Genomic DNA, 19,698 nt, shown 5'->3' on the forward strand with positions numbered 1-19,698 from the left:
GAGAGGAAAGTGATTTGTTCTCAGTGAATGTAGGTTTGCGGCAGGGGTGTGTGATGTCTCCATGGTTGTTTAATTTGTTTATGGATGGGATTGTTAGGGAGGTGAATGCAAGAGTTTTGGAAAGAGGGGCAAGTATGAAGTCTGTTGGGGATGAGAGAGCTTGGGAAGTGAGTCAGTTGTTGTTCGCTGATGATACAGCGCTGGTGGCTGATTCATGTGAGAAACTGCAGAAGCTGGTGACTGAGTTTGGTAAAGTGTGTGAAAGAAGAAAGTTAAGAGTAAATGTGAATAAGAGCAAGGTTATTAGGTACAGTAGGGTTGAGGGTCAAGTCAATTGGGAGGTGAGTTTGAATGGAGAAAAACTGGAGGAAGTGAAGTGTTTTAGATATCTGGGAGTGGATCTGGCAGCGGATGGAACCATGGAAGCGGAAGTGGATCATAGGGTGGGGGAGGAGGCGAGAATCCTGGGAGCCTTGAAGAATGTGTGGAAGTCGAGAACATTATCTCGGAAAGCAAAAATGGGTATGTTTGAAGGAATAGTGGTTCCAACAATGTTGTATGGTTGCGAGGCGTGGGCTATGGATAGAGTTGTGCGCAGGAGGATGGATGTGCTGGAAATGAGATGTTTGAGGACAATGTGTGGTGTGAGGTGGTTTGATCGAGTAAGTAACGTAAGGGTAAGAGAGATGTGTGGAAATAAAAAGAGCGTGGTTGAGAGAGCAGAAGAGGGTGTTTTGAAATGGTTTGGGCACATGGAGAGAATGAGTGAGGAAAGATTGACCAAGAGGATATATGTGTCGGAGGTGGAGGGAACGAGGAGAAGAGGGAGACCAAATTGGAGGTGGAAAGATGGAGTGAAAAAGATTCTGTGTGATCGGGGCCTGAACATGCAGGAGGGTGAAAGGAGGGCAAGGAATAGATTGAATTGGAGCGATGTGGTATACCGTGGTTGACGTGCTGTCAGTGGATTGAATCGGGGCATGTGAAGCGTCTGGGGTAAACCATGGAAAGCTGTGTAGGTATGTATATTTGCGTGTGTGGACGTATGTATATACATCTGTAAGGGGGTGGGTTGGGCCATTTCTTTCGTCCGTTACCTTGCGCTACCTCGCAAACGCGGGAGACAGCGACAAAGCAAAAAAAAAAAAAAAATATATATATATATATATATATATATATATATATATATATATATATATATATATATATATATATATATATATATTTTCCCCTATCCCTAGGGATAGGGGAGAAAGAATACTTCCCACGCATTCCTTACGTGTCGTAGAAGGCGACTAAAGGGGACGGGACGGGGGGCCAAAAACCCTCCCCTCCCTATATCTATCTTTCTAAGAGGGGAAAGAGAAGAAGGAGTCACGCGGGGAGTGCTCATCTTCCTCTAAGGCTCATATTGGGGTGTCTAAATGTGTGTGGATGTAACCAAGATGAGAAAAAAGGAGAGATAGGTAGTATGTTTGACGAAAGGAACCTGGACGTTTTCTCTCTGAGTGAAACGAAGGTCTAGGGTAATGGGGAAGAGTGGTTTAGGAATGTATTAGGAGTAATGTCAGGGGTTAGTGAGAGGATAAGAGCAAGGGAAAGAGTAGTACTACTCCTGAAACAGGAGTTGTGGGAGTATGTGATAGAGTGTAAGAAAGTAAATTCTAGATTGATATTCATAAAACTGAAAGTTGATGGAGAGAGATGGGTGATTATTGGTGCATATGCACCTGGGCATGAGAAGAAAGATCATGAGAGACAGGTGTTTTGGGAGCAGCTGATTGAGTGTGTTAGTGGTTTTGATGCACGAGACCGGGTTATAGTGATGGGTGATTTGAATGCAAAGGTGAGTAATGTGGCAGTTGAGGGAATAATTGGTATACATGGTGTGTTCAGTGTTCTAAAAGGAAATAGTTAAGATCTTCTAGATTTATGTGATGAAAAACGACTGGTGATTGGGAATACCTGGTTTAAAAAGCGAGATATACATAAGTATACGTATGTAAGTAAGAGATATGGCCAGATAGCATTATTGGATTGCGTGTCAATTGCTAGGTGCGCGAAAGAGAGACTTTTGGATGTTAATGTGCTGAGAGGTGCAACTGGAGGGATGTCTTATCAATATCTTGTGGAGGCGAAGGTGAAGATTTGTGGGGGTTTTCAGAAAAGAAGAGAGAGTGTTGGGGTGAAGAGAGTGGTGAGAGTAAGGGAGCTTGAGAAAGAGACTTGTGTGAGGAAGTACCAGGAGAGACTGAGTACAGAACGGAAAAAGATGGGAACAAAGGAGGTAAGGAGATGGGGGAGGAATAGGATGTATTTAGGGAAGCAATGATGGCTTGCGCAAAAGATTCTTGTGGCATGAGAAGTGTGGGAGGTGGTTTGATTAGAAAGGGTAGTGAGTGGTAGGATGAAGAGGTAAGATTATTAGTGAAAGAGAAGAGAGAGGCATTTGGATGATTTTTGCAGGGAAAAAATGCAAATGAGTGGGAGATGTATAAACGAAAGAGGCGGAAGGTCAAGAGAAATGTGCAAGAGTTGAAAAAGAGGGCAAATGAGAGTTGGGGTGAGAGAGTATCATTGAATTTTAGAGAAAATAAAAAGATGTTTTGGAAGGAGGTAAATAAAGTGCGAAAGACAAGGGAGCAAATAGGAACTTCAGTGAATGGGGCAAATGGGGAGGTGATAACAAGTAGTGGTGATGTGAGAAGGAGATGGAGTGTTTATTTTGAAGGTTTGTTGAATGTGTTTGATGGTAGAGTGGCAGATATAGGGTGTTTTGGTCGAGGTGGTGTGCAAAGTGAGAGGGTTAGAAAAAATGATTTGGTGAAGAGGGAAGAGGTAGTAAATGCTCTGCGGAAGATGAAAGTAGGCAAGGCAGCAGGTTTGGATGGTATTGCACTGGAATTTATTAAAAAGGGGGTGAATATATTGTTGACTGGTTGGTAAGGGTATTCGATATGTGCATGATTTATGGTGAGGTGCCAAAGGATTGGCGGAATGATTGCATAGTGCCATTGTACAAAGGCAAAGGGGATAACAGTGAGTTCTCAAAATACAGAGGTATACGTTTGTTGAGTATTCCTGGTAAATTATATGGGAGGGTATTGATTGAGAGGGTGAAGGCACGTACAGAGTATCAGACTGGGGAAGAGCAGTGTGGTTTCACAAGTGGTAGAGGATGTGTGGATCAGGTGTTTGCTTTTAAGAATTTATGTGAGAAATACTTAGAAAAACAAATGGATTTGTATGTAGCATTTATGGATCTGGAGAAGGCATATGATAGAGTTGATAGAGATGCTAGATAGAGATGATAGGTATTAAGAATATGTGGTGTGGGAGGCAATTTTTTAGAATCAGTGAAAAGTTTTTATCGAGGATGTAAGGCATGTGTACGTGTAGGAAGAGAGGAAAGTGATTGGTTCTCAGTGAATGTAGGTTTGCGACCGGGGTGTGTGGTGTCTTCATGGTTGTTTAATCTATTTTTGGATGGGGTTGTTAGGGAGGTGAATGCATGACTTTTGGAACGAGGGGCAAGTATGCAGTCTGTTGTGGATGAAAGAGCTTGGGAAGTGAGTCAGTTGTTCGCTGATGATACAGCGCTGATGGCTGATTCATGTGAGAAACTGCAGAAGCTGGTGACTGAATTTGGTAAAGTGTCTGAAAGAAGAAAGTTAAGAGTAAATGTGAATAACAGCAAGGTTATTAGGTACATTAGGGTTGAGGGTCAAGTCAATTGGGAGTTAAGTTTGAATGGAGAAAAACTGGAGGAAGTAAAGTGTTTTAGATACTTGGAAGTTGATCTGGCAGTATATGGAACTATGGAAGCGGAAGTGAATCATAGGGTGGGGGAGGAAGGCGATAATTCTGGGAGCTTTGAAGAATGTTTGGAAGTCGAGAAAATTATCTCGGAAATCAAAAATGGGTATGTTTGAAGGAATAGTGGTTCCAACAATGTTGTATGGTAGCGAGGTGTGTTCTATGGATAGAGCTGTGCGCAGGAGGGTGGATGTGCTGGAAATGAGATGTTTGAGGACAATATTTGGTGTGAGGTGGTTTGATCGAGTAAGTAACGTAAGGGTAAGAGAGATATGAGGAAATAGAAAGAGTGTGTTTCAGAGAGTAGAAGAGGGTGTTTTGAAATGGTTTCGTCACATGAATAGAATGAGTGAGGAAAGATTGACCAAGAGAATATGTATGTCAGAGATGAAGGGAACGAGGAGAAGTGGGAGACCAAATTGGAGGTGGAAAGATGGAGTGAAAAAGCTTTTGAGTGATCGGGGCCTGAACATGCAGGAGGGTGAAAGGTATGGAAGGGACAGAGTCAATTGGATCGATGTGAAATACCGGGGCCGACGTGCTGTCAATGCATTCAACCAGGGCATGTGAAGCGACTGGGGTAAACCATGGAATGTTTTGTGGCGCCTGGATGTGGAAAGCTAGCTGTGGTTTCGGTGCTTTATTACATGACAGCTAGAGACTGAGTTTGAACGAATGTTGTCTTTGTTGTCTTTTCCTAGCGTTACCTTGCACACATAAGGGTGGAGGGCATGGTTATTCCATGTGTGGCGGGGTGGCGATGGGAATAAATAAAGGCAGACAGTATGAATTATGTCCATATGTATACATGTATATGTCTGAGTGTGTATATATATGTGTACATTGAGATGTATAGGTATATATATTTGCGTGTGTGGACGTGTATGTATATACATGTGTATGTGGGTGGGTTGGGCCATTCGTTTGTCTGTTTCTTTGCGCTACCTCGCTAACGCGGGAGACAGCGACAAAGCAAAATAATGATAATAGTAATAATATGTATATATATATATATATATATATATATATATATATATATATATATATATATATATATATATATATATATATATATATACATATATATATATATCATCCCTGGGGATAGGAAAGAAAGAACACTTCCCACGCATTCCCTACGTGTCGTACAAAGCGACAAAAAGCGAAGGGAGCAAGGGGCTGAAAATCCCCTCCCGTTTTTTTTTTCCATAAGAAGGAACAGACAAGGGGGCCGGGTGAGGTAATTCTCACAAAGGCCCAGTCCTCTGTTCTTAACCGTACCTATATAAAGCAGGAAATGGCGAATAGTATATATATATATATATATATATATATATATATATATATATATATATATATATATACGAATAAAGTGTATATGAACGCGCACCTTCATAGAACATACAAAGCTCCAACAGCCAGGATCGAACCTGGGACCCCTTGTGCAAGAGGCAGGCATGTAACCGCTAGGCTAAGGGACTGTATAATAGGAAACAACTATTCGAAATACTAAGTACTCGAATACCCTTCGTCTCACAATGGTAAGCAACGGGGTCTAACGGTTGTTTCCGAACAGAACACATAGCAAATGAATTAGTACGAAGTATTTATGGATCTGGAGAAGGCATATGATAAAGTTGATAGAGATGCTCTGTGAAAGGTATTATGAATATATGGTGTGGGAGGCAAGATGTTAGAAGCAGTGAAAAGCTTTTATCGAGGATGTAAGGAATGTTAACGTGTAGGAAGAAAGGAAAGCGATTGGTTCTCAGTAAATGTAGGTTTGCGGCAGGGGTATGTGATGTCTCCTTGGTTGTTTAATTTGTTTATTGATGTGGTTATAGGGAGGTGAATGCAATAGTTTTGGAAAGAGGGGCAAGTATGCACTCTATGGTGGATGAGAGAGCTTGGGAAGTGAGTCTGTTGTTGTTAGCTGATGATACAGCGCTGGTGGCTGGTTCGTGTGAGAAAATGCAGAAGCTGGTGACTGAGTATGGTAAAGTGTGTGAAACAAGAAAGCTGAGAGTAAATGCGAATAACAGCAAAGTTATTAGGTATAGAGGGTTGAGGGACAATTCAATTGGGAGGTAAGCTCGAATCGAGAAAAACTGGAGGAAGTGAAGTGATTTAGATATGTGGGAGTGGATTTGGCAGCGGATGGATTCATGGAAGCGGAAGTGAATCATAGGGTGGGGGAGGGGGCGAAAGTTCTGTGAGCGTTGAAGAATGTGTGGAAGTCGAGAAAATTTTCTCAGAAAGCAAAAATGGGTATGGTTGAAGGAATAGTGGTTCGAACAATTTTATATGGTTGCGAGGAGTGGGCTGTGGATAGAGTTGTGCGGAGGAGGGTGGATGTGCTGGAAATGAGATGTTTGATGACAAGATGTGGTGTGAGGTGGTTTGATCGAGTAAGAAATAATAGGGTAAGAGAGATGTGTGGTAATGAAAAGAGTGTGGTTGAGAGAGCAGAAAAGGGTGTTTTGAAATGGTTTGGTCACATGGAGAGAATGAGTGAGGAAAGATTGACCAAGAGGATATATGTGTCAGAAGTGGAGGGAACGAGAAGTGGGAGACCAAATTGGAGGAGGAAAGATGGAAAGAAAAAGATTTTGAGTGATCGGGGCCTGAACATGCAGGGTAGGGTGAAAGGCGTGCAAGAATTAGATGAATTGGAACGATATGGTTTACCGGGGTCGACGTACTGTCAATTAATTGAACCAGGGCATGTGAAGCGTCTGGGATAAACCATGGAAAATTCTGTGAGGCCTGGATGTGGAAAGGGAGCTGTAGTTTCAGTGCATTATTGCATGACAGCTAGAGACTGAGTGTGAACGAATGTGGCATTTGTTGTCTTTTCCTAGCGCTACCATGCGCACATAAGGGTGAGGGGGTTGTTATTTCATGTGTGGCGGGGTGACGATGGGAATGAATAAAGGCAGACAGTATAAATTATGTATATGTGTATATATGTGCATGTCTGTGTGTGTATATATATATATATACGTTGAGATGTATAGGTATGTATATTCCTCCAGTTTTTCTCCATTCAAACTTACCTCACAATTCACTTGTCCCTCAACCCCAGTGTATCTAATAACCCTGTTCTTATTCATATTCACTCTCAGCTTTCTTCTTCCACACACTTTACCAAACTCAGTTACCAGCTTCTGCAGTTTCTCACCCGAATCCTCCAGCAGTGCTGTATCATCAGCGAACAAGAACTGACTCACTTTCCAAGCTCTCTCATTCACAACAGTCTGCATACTTGCCCCTCTTTCCTAAACTTTTGCATTCATATCCCTAACAATTTCCATCCATAGACAAATTAAATAACTATGGAGACATCACACCCCCTGGAACAAACAAACATTTACTGAGAACCAATCACTTTCCTCTCTTCTTACACGTACACATGCCTTACGTCCTCGATAAAAACTTTTCACTGCTTCTAGCAACTTACCTCCCACACCATATATTCCACAGAGCATTTCTATCAACTTTATGATATGCCTTCTCTAGATCCATAAATGCTATATACAAATCCATTTGCGTTTCTAAGTATTTCTCACATACCTTCTTCAAATCCATCACCTGATCCACACATCCTCTACCATTTCTGAAACCACACTGCTCTTCCTCAATCTGATGCTCTGTACATACCTTCCCCCTGTCAATCAATACCCTCCCATGTAATTTCTCTGGAATACTCAACAAATTCATACCTCTTTAATTTGAGCACTCACTCTAATCCCCTTCGCCTTTGTACAATGGCGCTATGCAAATATTCCACCAGTCCTCAGGCACCTCACCATGAGTCGTATATACATCAAATAACCTTACCAAGCACTCAACAATACAATCACCTACATTTTTAATAAGTGGCGATGCAATACCATCCAAACCTGCTGCCTTGCCGGATTTCATCTTCCTCAAAGCTTTTACAACCTCTTCTGTGTTTACCAAATCATTTTCCCTAACCCTTTCACTTTACACACCACCTCGACCAAAACAACCTATATCTACCACTCTATTATCAAACATATTCAACAAACCTTCAAAATACTGACTTCATCTCCTTCTCACATCATCATTACTGATCATCACCTCCCCATTAGCCGAGTTCATTGATGTTCCCATTTCTTCCCTTGTCTTACGCACCTTGTTTACCTTTTTCCAAAGCATCTTTTTATTATCCCTAAATATTTAATGATACTCTCTCACCCCAACTCTCATTTGCCCTCTTTTTCACCTCCCTCACCATTCTCTTGCCCTCCTGCCTCTTTCTTTTATACATCTAACAGTCATTTGCATTATTTCCTTGCAAAAATAGTCGAGATGCCTCTTCTCTTTTAGTGGTAATCTTAATTTTTCATCCCATCACTCGCACCCCTTTCCAATCTACTCACCTCCCACACTTCTCATGCCACAAGCATCTTTTGCACAGGCCATCACTGCTTCCCTGAATACATCCCATTCCGGCCCTACTCCCCTTACGTCCTATGTTCTCACCTTTTCCATTCTGTACTCATTCCCTCCTGGTACTTCCTCACAGAAGTCTCCTTCTCATGCTCACTTACTCTCACCACTCACTTCACCCCAACACCCTCTCTTTTTTCTGAAAACCTCTACAAATCTCTACCTTCACCTCTACCTTCACCTCAGCCTTAAATCTCTACCTTCACCTCTACCTTCACCTCAACCTTCACCTCCACAACTAACTAAGCTCCTCACCCATCTCTCTCCATTACCATTTAGTTTAACCCTTATCAATCTAGAGTTTACTTTCTTACAGTCTATCACATACTCCTACCACTCCTGTTTCAGGAGTAGTGCTATACCTTCCATTGCTCTTGTCCTCTGACTTTACTCCCAAGACATCCCCAAACTACTCTTCCCTTTACCCTTGATTTTCGTTTCACTCATAGCCAAAACATCCAGTTTCCTTTTCTCAAACATACTATCTATCTCTCTTTTTTTCTCATCTTGGTTACATCCACACACATTTAGACACCCCAATCTGAGCCGTCGAGAAGATGAGCACTCCCCTCTTGACTCCTTCAGTTTCCCCGTTTAGAAAGTTAAAATGCATGGAGGAAAGGGTTTATATATATATATATATATATATATATATATATATATATATATATATATATATATATATATATATATATTTTGCTCTGTCGCTGTCTCCCGCGTTAGCGAATAGCGCAAGGAAACAGACGAAAGAATGGCCCAACCCACCCACACACATATATATATATATATATATACATACACGTCCACACACGCAAATGTACATACCTATACATCTCAATATATACATATGTATAGACGCAGAGACATACACATATATACACATGTATATAATTCATACTGTCTGCCTTTATTCATTCCCATCGCCACGTCGCCACACATGGAATAACAACCCCCTCCCCCCTCATGTGTGCGAGGTACGCTAGGAAAAGACAACAAAGGCCCCATTCGTTCAAATTCAGTCTCTAGTTGTCATGTAATAATGCATCAAAGCCACAGCTCCCTTTCCACAACCAGGCCCCACACAACTTTGCATGGTTTACCCCAGACGCTTCACATGCCCTGCTTCAATCCACTGACAGCACGTCGACCCGGTATACCACATCGTTCCAATTCACTCTATTCCTTGCACGCCTTTCACCCTCCTGCATGTTCCGGCCCCGATCACTCAAAATCTTTTTCACTCTATCCTTCCACCTCCAACTTGATCTCCCACTTCTCGTTCCCTCCACCCCTGACACATATATTCTCTGGGTCAATCTTTCCTCACTCATTCTTTCCATGTGACCAAACCATTTCAAAACACCGTCTACTGCTCTCTCAACCATACTCTTTTTATTTCCACATATCCCTCTTACCCTTACATTAATTATTCCATTAAACCACCTCACACCATATATTGTCTTCAAACATCTCATTTCCAGCACATCCATACTCCTGCGCAAAACTCTATCCATAGCCCACGCCTCGCAACCATACAACATTGTTGGAACCACTATTCCTTGAAACATACCCATTTTTGCTTTCCAAAATAATGTTCTCGACTTCCAAACATTCTTCAAGGCTCACAGAATTCTCGCACCCTCCCCCACCCTATGATTCACTTTCGCTTCCATCCGCTGCCAGATCCACTCCCAGATATCTAAAACACTTTACTTCCTCCAGTTTTTCTCCATTCAAACTTACCTCCCAATTGACTTGACCCTCAACCCTACTGTACCTAATAACCTTGCTCTTATTCACATTTACTCTTAACTTTCTTCTTTTACACACTTTACCAAACTCAGTCACCAGCTTATGCAGATTCTCACATGAATCAGCCACCAGCGCTGTATTATCAGCGAACAACAACTGACTCACTTCCCAAGCTCTCTCATCCACAACAGACTGTATACTTGCCCCTCTTTCCAAAACTCTTGCATTCACCTCCCTAACAACCCCGTCCATAAACAAATTAAACAACCATGGAGACATCACACATCCCTGCCGCAAACCTATATTCACTGCAAACCAATCACTTTCCTCTCTTCTTACACGTACACATGCCCTACATCCTCGATAAAAACTTTTCACTGCTTCTAACATTTTGCCTCCCACACCATATATTCTTAATACCTTCCACAGAGCATCTCTATCAACTCTATCATATGCCTTCTCCAGATCCATAGATGCTACATACAAATCCATTTGTTTTTCTAAGTATTTCTCACATACATTCTTAAAAGCAAACACCTGGTCCACACATCCTCTACCATTTCTGAAACCACACTGCTCTTCCCCAATCTGATGCTCTGTACATGCATTCACCCTCTCAATCAACACCCTCCCATAAAATTTACCAGGAATACTCAACAAACTTATACCTCTGTAATTTGGGCACTCAATCTTATCCCCTTTGCCTTTGTACAATGGCACTATGCAAGCATTTCGCTAATCCTGAGGCACCTCACCATGAATCATACATACAATAAATAACCTTACCAACCAGTGAACGATATAGTCACCCCATTTTTTAATAAATGCCACTGCAATACCATGCAAACCTCCTGCCTTGCCGGCTTTCATCTTTCGTAAAGCTTTTACTACCTCTTCTCTGTTTACCACATCATTTTCCCTAAACCTCTCACTTTGCACAGCACCTCGACCAAAACACCCTATATCTGCCACTCTATCATCAAGCACATTCAACAAACCTTAAAAATACTCACTCTATCTCCTTCTCACATCACCACTAATTGTTGTCACCTCCCCATTAGCTCCCTTCACTGACGTTCCCATTTGCTCCATTGTCTTACGCACTTTATTTACCTCCTTCCAAGACATCTTTTCATTATCCCTAAAATTTAATGATACTCTCTCACCCTAACTCTCATTTGCCCTCTTTTTCAGCTCTTGCATCTTTCTCTTCACCTCCTACCTCTTTCTTTTATACATCTCCCACTCATTTGAATTTTTTCCCTGCAAAAATCGTCCAAATGCCTCTCTCTTCTCTTTCACTAATAATCTTACCTCTTCATCCCACCACTCACTACCCTTTCTAATCAACCAACCTCCCACGTTTTCATGCCACAAGTATCTTTTGCGCAAGCCATCACTGCTTCCCTAAATACATCCCATTCCTCCCCCATTCCCCTTACCTCCTTTGTTTTCACCTATTTCCATTCTGTACTGAGTCTCTCCTGGTACTTCCTCACACAAAGCTCCTTCCCAAGCTCACTTACTCTAACCACTCTCTTCATCCCAACATTCTCTTTTCTTTTCTGAAAACCCATACAAATCCTCACCTTCGCCTCCACAAGATAATGATCAGACATCCCTCAAGTTGCACCTCTCAGCACATTAACAATCCAAAGTCTCTCTTTCGCGCGCCTGTCAATTAACACATAATCCAATAACGCTCTCTGGCCATCTCTCGTACTTACATACGTATACTTATGAATACTCGCTTTTTAACCAGGTATTCCCAATCACCAGTCCTTTTTCAGCACATAAATCTACAAGCTCTTCACCATTTCCATTTACAACACTGAACACCCCATGTATACCAATTATCCCCTTAACTACCACATTACTCACCTTTGCATTCAAATCACCCATCACTATAACCCGGTCTTGTGCATCAAAACCACTAACACACTCATTCTGCTGCTCCCAAAACACTTGCCTCTCATGATCTTTCTTCTCATGCCCAGGTGCATATGCACCAATAATCACCCATCTCTCTCAATCAACTTTCAGTTTTACCCATGTCAATCTAGAGTTTACTTTCTTACACTGTATCACATACTCCCACAACTCCTGTTTGAAGAGTGGTGCTACTCCTTCCCTTGCTCTTGTCCTCTCAGTAACCCCTGACTTTACTCCCAAGACATTCCCAAACCACTCCTCCCCTTTACCCTTGAGCTTCGTTTCACTCAGAGCCAAAACATCCAGGCTCCTTTCCTCAAACATACAACTTATCTCTCCTTTTTTCTCATCTTCGTTACGTCCACACACATTTAGACACCCCAATCTGAACCTTCGAGGAGGATGAGCAATCCCCGCGTTACTCCTTCTGTTTCCCCTTTTAGAAAGTTAAAATACAAGGAGGGGAAGGTTTCTGGCCCCCCGCTCCCGGCCCATGTGGTCGCTTTCTACGACACATGAGGAATGCGTGGAAAGTTGTCTGTCTCCCCTATCTCCAGGGATGTATATATATATATATATATATATATATATATATATATATATATATATATATATATATATATATATATATATATATATTGGTAAGGATCACAATTTTGCGCTTTATTAAGATATTCCTATGAATCCACGGGGAAAATGGAAGACGATAAGATCCCAAGTGCACTTTCGTGTAATAATCACATCATCAGGGGTGACACAAGAGAAAAATATAACAGTCAGTTGATATAGATCTAAGAGACAAAGCTAGGATGCCATTTGGTAAACATGTGATTGTCCAAGACAGAAAATCGCATTTTTTTCTAAATGCCGTCATAGCTTTTCTCTTCGATGAATATTAACTGACTGTTACATTACTCTCTAGTGTCTCCCTTAATAATGTGATTATTACTGGAAAGTGCACTTGGGATCTTATCGTGTTTCATTTTCCACGTGGACTCATAGGAATGGCGAAATGCTTGCATAGCGCCATTCTCAAAAGGGAAATGGGATAAAAGTAGTGCTCAAGTACAGAGGTATAAGTTTGTTGACTATTCCTTTGGAAATCATATGGGAGGGGATTGATTGACAGGATGAAGGCATGTACAGAGTTTCAGATTGGGTACGAGCGGTGTGGTTTCAGAAGTAGTAGAGGATGTGTGGATCAGATGTTTGCTTTGAAGAATGTATGTAAGAAATACTTAGAAAAGCAAATGGATTTGTATGTAGCATTTATGGATCTGGAGAAGGCATATGATAGAGTTGATAAAGATGCTCTGTGGAAGGTATTAAGAAAATATTGTATGGGAGGCATGTTGTTAGAGGTTGTGAAAAGTTTCTATCGAGGATGTAAGGCATGTGTACGTGTAGGAAGAGAGGAAAGTGAGTGGTTTCCAATGAATGTTGGCTTGTGGCATGGGTGTGTAATGTCTCCATGTTTGTTTAATTTGTTTATGGATAGGTTTGTTAGGTAGGTGAATGCAAGAATTTTGGAAAGAGGGGCAATTATGCAGTCTGTTGTGGATGAGAGAGCTTGGGAAATGAGTCAGTTGTTGTTTACTGATGATACAGCACTGGTGGATGACTCAGGTGAGAAACTGTAGAAGCTGGTGTCTGATTCAAGTGAGAAACTGTAGAAGCTGGTGCCTGAGTTTGGTAAAGTGTGTGATAGAAGAAAACTAAGAGGAAATGTGAATAAGAGCAAGGTTATTAAGTACAATAGTGTTGAGGGACAAGTCAGTTGCGAGGTAAGTTTGAACGGAGAAAAAGTGGAGGATGTGAAGTGTTTCAGATATCTGGGAGTGGATTTGGCAGCGGATGGAAACATGGAAGCGGAAGTGAATCATTGGGTGAGGGAAGGCACGAAAGTTCTGGGTGCGATGAAGACTATGTGGAAGTCGAGAACATTATCTTGGAGAGCAAAAATGGGTCTGTTTATAGAAATATGGTTCCAACAATGTTATATGGTTGTGAGGCGTGGGCTAGAGATAGAGTTGTGCGGAGGAGGGAGGATGTGCTGGAAATGAGATGTTTGAGGACAATATGTGGTGTAAGGTGGTGTAACCGAGGAAGAAATGAAAGGGTAAGAGAGATATGTGGTAATAGAAAGAGTGTGGTTGAGGGAGCAGGAGAGGGTGTTTTGAAATGATTTGGTCACATTGAGAGAATGAGTGAAGAAAGATTGACCAAGAGGATATAAGTGTCGGAGGTGGAGGGAACGAGGAGAAACGGGAGACCAAATTGGAGGTGGAAAGATGGAGTGAAAAAGATTTTGAGCGATCGGGGCCTGAACATGCAGGAGGGTGAAAGGCGTGCAAGGAATAGAATGAATTCGAACAATGTGTTACACCGGGGTCGACGTGTTGTCAATGAACAAAGGACGTAAGATGAGTGGTGGAGGAATGGGATGTATTTCGGAAAGCACTGATGGCTTGCACAAAAATTGCTTTTGGCATGAGAAGCGTGGGAGGTGGGCAGATTAGAAAGGCTAGTGAGTGGCGGGATGTAAAAGTAAGATTATTAGTGAAAGGGAAGAGAGCGGCTTTCGACGATTTTTGCAGGGAACTAATGGAAATGACTGAGAGATGTATAAAAAAAAGAGGCAGAAGGTTAAGAGAAAGGTGCAAGATGTGTAAAAAGGGGTAAATGAGAGTTGGGGTGAGAGAGTACCATTAAATATTAGGGAGAATAAAAAGATGTTTTGGAAGGAGGTAAATAAAGTCCGTAAGACAAGGGAACGATTAGGAACGTCAGTGAAGTGGGCTAATGGCTAGGTGATAATAAGTAGTGGTGATGTGAGAAGGAGATGGAGTGAGTATTTTGAAGGTTTGTTGAACATGTTTGATGATAGAGTGGCGCATATAGGTTGTTTTGGTCGAGGTGGTGTGCAAAGTGAGAGGGTTAGGGAGAATGATTTGGGAAACAAAGAAAAGGTAGTAAAAGCTTCGCAGAAGATTAAAGCCGGCCAGACAGCGGGTTTGGATGATATTGCAGTGGAGTTTATTAAAAAAGTGGGTGACTGTATTGTTGACTGGTTGGTAAGGTTATTTAATGTATATATGACTCATAGTGAGGTCCCTCAAGATTGGTGGAATGCTTGCATAGTGCCACTGTACAAAGACAAAGGGGATAAAAGTGAATGCTCAAATTAAAGAGGTATAAGTTTGTTGAGTATTCCTGGGAAATCATATGGGAGGGAATTGAATGAGAGGGTGAAGGCATGTAGAGAACATCAGATTGGGGAAGAGCAGTGTGGTTTCAGAATTGGAAAAGGACTGTTGATTGGGAATACCTGGTTTAAAAGAGAGATGTACATAAGTACATGTATGTAAGTAGGAGAGATGGCGAGAGAGCGTTATTCGATTACGTGTTAATTGTTGGGCGCGCGAAAGAGAGACTTTTGGAGGTTAATGTATCGAGAGATGCAGCTAGAGGGATGTCTGATCATTACTTAGTGGAGGCGAACGTGAAGAATTGTAGAGGTGCTCAGAAAAGAAGAGAATATGTTGGGATGAAGAGATTGGTGAGCGTAAGTTAGATTGGTAAGGACACTTGTGTGAGAAAAGACCATGAGAGACTGAGTACAGAATGGAAAAAGATTAGAACAAAGGACGTAAGATGAGTGGTGGAGGAATGGGATGTATTAAGAGGAGGACTAATGGTTTGCACAAAAGATGCTTTTGGCATGAGAAGCGTGGGAAGTGGGTAGACTAGAAAGGCTTGTGAATGGCGGGATGTAAAATTAAGATTGTCATTGAAAGAGAAGAGAGGCATTTCGACGATTTTTGCAGAGAACTAATGCAAATGACTAAGAGATGTTTAAAGAAAGAGGTAGAAGGTCAAAAGAAAGGTGCAAGATGTGTAAAAAGGGGCAAATGAGAGTTGGGGTGAGAGAGAACCATTAAATTTCAGGGAAAATAAAAAGATATTTCGGAAGGAGGTAAAAAAATTGCGTAAGACAAGGAACAAATAGGAACTTCAGTGAAGTGTGCTAATGGTTAGTTGATAGCATGTAGTGGTGATAAGAGAAGGAGATGGAGTGAGTATTTTGAAGGTTAGTTGACCGTGTTTGATGATAGAGTGGCAAATACAGGTTGTTTTGGTCGAGGTGGTGTGCAAAGTGAGAGGGTTAGGGAGAATTACTAGGTAAATAGAGAAAAAGGTAGTAAAAGCTTCGCAGAAGATTAAAGCCGGCAAGGCAGCGGGTTTGGATGTTATTGCAGTAGAGTTTATTAAAATAGTGGGTGACTTTATTGTTGACTGGTTAGTATGGTTATTTAATGTATGTATGACTCATGGTGAGGTGCTGAGGATTGGTGGATGCTTGCATAGTGTCATTGTACAAAGACAAATGGGATAAAAGTGAATGCTCAAATTACAGAGGTATAAGTTTGTTGAGTATTCCTGGGAAATTATAAGAGAGGGAATTGATTGAAAGGGTGAAGGCATGTAAAAGAGCATCAGATTGGGGAAGAGCAGTGTGGTTTCAGAATTGGTGGAGAATGTGTAGATGAGGTGTTTGCTTTCAAGAATCTATGTGAGAAATACTTAGAAAAGCAAATGGATTTTTGAGTAACATTTATGAATCTAGAGAAGGTATACGATAGAGTTGATAGAGATGCTTTGTGGATGGTATTGAGAATATATGGTGTGGGAGGCAATATGTTAGAAGCAGTGAAAAGTCTCCATCGAGGATGTAAGGCATGTTTACGTGTAGGAAGAAGGTGGTTGTTTCTCAGTGAATGTAGGTTTGCGGCTGCAGTGTGTGATGTCTCCATGGTTGTTTAATTTGTTTATGGATGGGGTTGTTAAAGAGGTGAATGAAAGAGTTTTGGAAAGAGGGGCAAGTGTGACAGTCTGCTGTCGATGAGAGAGCTTAGGAAGTGAGTCAGTTGTTGTTCGCTGATGATACAGCGCTGGTGACTGATTCATGTCAGAAACTGCAGAAGCTGGTGACTGAGTTTGGTAAAGTGTGTGAAAGAAGAAAGCTAAGAGTAAATGTTAATAAGAGAAAGGCAATTAGGTACAGTAGGGTTGAAGGAAAACTCAATTGGAAGTAAAGTTTTAATGGAGAAAAACTGGAGGAAGTGAGGTGTTTTAGATATCTGGGAATGTATTTGGCAGCGGATGGAACCATGGAAGTGGAAGTGAATCATAGGGTGAGAGAGGGGTTCGAAAGTTCTGGGAGAATTGAAGAATGTGTGGAAGTCGAGAACATTATCTTGGAAAGCAAAAATGGGTATGTTTGAAGGACTAGTGGTTCCAACAATGATATATGGTTGCGAGGCGTGGGCTATAGATAGAGTTGTGCGGAGGAGGGTGGATATGCTGGAAATGAGATGTTGAAGGACAATATGTGGTGTGAGGTAGTTTGATCGAGTAAGTAATAATAGGGTAAAAGAGATGTGTGGTAATAAAAAGATTATGGTTGAGAGAGCAGAAGAGGGTTTTTTGAAATGGTTTGGTCACATGGAAAGAATGAGTGAGGAAAGATTGACAAAGAGGATATATGTGTCAGAGGTGGAAGGAACGAGGAAAAGAGGGACACAAAATTGGAGGTGGTAAGATGAAGTGAAAAAGAGATTGAGTTATCCGGGCCTTAACATACTGGAGGGTGAAAGGCGTGAAAGATGTAGAGTGAATTGGAACAATGTGGTATACCGGGGTCGACGTGCTGTCAATGGATTAAACCAGGGCATATGAAGTATCCGGCGTAAACCATGGAAAGTTCTGTGGGGCCTGGATGTAGGAATGGGGAGTGTGGTTTCATGGCTTTATTACATGACAGCTAGAGACTGAGTGTGAACGAATGTAGCCTTTGTTGTCATTTCCTAGCGTTTCCTCGCACACATGAAGGGAGAGGTTTTTTTTTATATCATGTGTGGCGGCGTGGCGATGGGAATGATTAAAAAAAGCCAGTAAAAATTATATACATGCGTATATATGTATATACTCTGTATGTATATATATGCATACGTTGAGATGTATAGGTATGTATATTTGCGTGTGGAAGTTTATGTGTATACATATGTACATTGGTGGGTTGGGCAATTCTTTCGTCTGTTTCCTTGCGCTACCTCGCATACGCGGGAGAAAGCGAAAAAGCAAAATCAATGAATAGATAAATATATATATATATATATATATATATATATAATATATATATATATATATATATATATATATATATATATATATATATATATATATATATATATATATATATATATATGAGAACAATGGAAGTAAGGGGAGTGGAGGAGGAATGGGATGTATTTAGAAAATCAGTAATGGATTGCGCAAAAGATGCTTGTGGCATGAGAAGAGTGGGAGGTGGGTTGATTAGAAAGGGTAGTGAGTGGTGGGATGAAGAAGTAAGATTATTAGTGAAAGAGAAGAGAGGGCATTTGGACGATTTTTGCAGGGAAAAAATGCAATTGAGTGGGAGATGTAGAAAAGAAAGAGACAGGAGGTCAAGAGAAAGGTGCAAGAGAAGAAAAAGAGGGCAAATGAGAGTTAGGGTGAGAGAGTATCATTAAATTTTAGGGAGAATAAAAAGATGTACTGGAAGGAGGTAAATACAGTGCGTAAGACAAGGGGCAAATGGGAACTTCAGTGAAGGGCGCAAATGGGGAGGTGATAACAAGTAGTGGTGATGTGAGAAGGAGATGGAGTGAGTATTTTGAAGGTTTGTTGAATGTGTTTGATGATAGAGTGGCAGATATAGGATGTTTTGGTCGAGGTGGTGTGCAAAGTGAGAGGGTTAGGGAAAATGATTTGGTAAACAGAGAAGAGGTAGTAAAAGCTTTGCGGAAGATGAAGGCCGGCAAGGCAGCAGGTTTGGATGGTATTGCAGTGGAATTTATTAAAAAAGGGGGTGACTGTATTATTGACTGGTTGGTAAGGTTATTTAATGTATGTATGACTCATGGTGAGGTGCCTGAGGATTGGCGGAATGCGTGCATAGTGCCATTGTACAAAGGCAAAGAAGATAAGAGTGAGTGCTCAAATTACAGAGGTATAAGTTTGTTGAGTATTCCTGGTAAATTATATGGGAGGGTATTGATTGAGAGGGTGAAGGCATGTACAGAGCATCAGATTGGGGAAGAGCAGTGTGGTTTCAGAAGTGGTAGAGGATGTGTGGATCAGGTGTTTGCTTTGAAGAATGTATGTGAGAAATACTTAGAAAAGCAAATGGATTTATATGGAGCATTTATGGATCTGGAGAAGGCATATGATAGAGTTGATAGAGATGCTCTGTGGAAGGTATTAAGAATATATGGTGTGGGAGGCAAGTTGTTAGAAACAGTGAAAAGTTTTTATCGAGGATGTAAGGCATGTGTGCGTGTAGGAAGAGAGGAAAGTGATTGGTTCTCAGTGAATGTAGGTTTGCGGCAGGGATGTGTGATGTCTCCATGGTTGTTTAATTTGTTTATGGATGGGGTTGTTAGGGAGGTGAATGCAAGAGTTTTGGAAAGAGGGGCAAGTATGAAGTCTGTTGGGGATGAGAGAGCTTGGGAAGTGAGTCAGTTGTTGTTCGCTGATGATACAGCGCTGGTGGCTGAATGAAAGAATGTGTGGAAGTCGAGAACATTATCTTGGAAAGCAATTTTTTAGCCCCCTCCCCCACCCTATGATCCACTTCCGCTTCCATGGTTCCTCCTTACTTGACCCTCAACCCTACTG

The sequence above is a fragment of the Panulirus ornatus genome, chromosome 19, assembly GCF_036320965.1.
Source record: "Panulirus ornatus isolate Po-2019 chromosome 19, ASM3632096v1, whole genome shotgun sequence".
NCBI classification, from domain to species: domain Eukaryota; kingdom Metazoa; phylum Arthropoda; class Malacostraca; order Decapoda; family Palinuridae; genus Panulirus; species Panulirus ornatus.